The sequence below is a fragment of the Gigantopelta aegis genome, chromosome 3, assembly GCF_016097555.1.
Source record: "Gigantopelta aegis isolate Gae_Host chromosome 3, Gae_host_genome, whole genome shotgun sequence".
Lineage (NCBI taxonomy): Eukaryota > Metazoa > Mollusca > Gastropoda > Neomphalida > Peltospiridae > Gigantopelta > Gigantopelta aegis.
This window is the reverse complement of record NC_054701.1, coordinates 34828854-34830544: the sequence shown is the minus strand read 5'-3', so window position 1 is coordinate 34830544 and position 1691 is coordinate 34828854.

Here is a 1691-nt window from a genome sequence, read left to right as displayed (position 1 = left end):
ACGTAGTTCACTTGACCCAATTCATAGAAAATAACGTGTAGTAGGTCTCAACATCTGCTTACTTCTGCTTTGTGGCTTGTTTGCAGTTGGTTTGTAATAAATAAAACACTAAACTAGCTTGCCTGTCGTACCATTTTTATGAAACTCATGAATAGTGTTGGTATACCAAAAACTGTTCACTCATTTCATAAAAATGGTATGACAGACAAGATCGTTTAGTATTCTATATGTATGCAATAACCTGACATGCTACAATGGACTTTAATTTTTTTTAAATTAATTGGCCTTTTTATTTGTAAAGCACAAATCCGGAAGGCCTCTCGTTCAAGTCTCAAGAGGTCTGTTTCGTCTTTTTATCCAAGTATTGGAGGTTGTTCAATTGGAATTATTTCAAAATTTTCATCTAATGAACGGTCAGGTAGCTTGAACAGATTGGATCCGCAGTTGACTTTGCATTTATTCTACATACTGCGGTTTTCAATGTATTATTATTACCCATATGGTTAAAACTATTTTGGTACATATCAAAGTGATAGTCCCAGTAGAACGCCAAGTGAGACGTAACACGTCGTGACGTCATCGATTGGCGCACTACAACCTTACAGGAATGTCTACCAAACGAGTTGAGTGATATAAATTAAGATCGATTATGGGTAATAAATAGGATGTTAGACTCGCTATCATTTCGTATCATGTTTACGTCCTTCGTGAAATAATTTTCAGTGTCACTCGCTAAAGCTCGTGACAAACGAAATTGTTTTCACTCGGATATAAACATGATACAAAATATAAGCTCGTTTAATATCCTATAATTATGGCCATAAAGATAGCGTGGGAAAATACTATATTTACGTAACCCTTTATTGTAAACCATGTGGGTAATAAATAAATAAATAAATGTTTTTACTTCCAGTAGTCCCTACCAGCTTTTGGTGTCCCTGAAGCTATAGCTACAACAGTAGGTATAATTTGTAAACAAATAAAAATGAACAAGTATGTTATGGTCAAACTTTATTTACTGTATGGTGAAGATGAATAAATAAAAATACTTGGACTTAGACATACTTATGGCATGCAGCTTACTTATACAAACACAAACAACACGGGTTTTATTTTCAATACGTTTAAATGCGAAGTTCTAAAGGTATTTCAGATACAAGTGTAAAATAAACTGAGCTGTATAACGTTTCAAATGAAAGTTAAAACGAGAATGCTATATAACTGACATTGAACCATGCTCCGTGACTCTGTCTACAATATATGAAAGGAATTAAGAAATTGGCATTTGGAAATGATAAATATCTCTGTGATATGTCAACAGATACATCAAACAATTTAGTTCAAGCTAACATAAAACATATTACATTTACATATATGCATTACATTACATACATTACTTTACATACATTACTGTTTATACATTAGAGTACATACATTACAGTACATACATTATATTTGATAAATTATATACATTACATTAAATACGTACATGCATACGTACGTACGTGCATACACACATACATACATATTGTATGTATATACATACATGCATGATGACTTGATAACTCAGAACGTATTGTGGCAAGGCTGCAAGATGCGGGCGATTCGGTGCCACAGGTTCGAGTCCCAGCAACGGCATGAGACAATTTGATTATCCCCTACACATACACACATATATATATATATATATA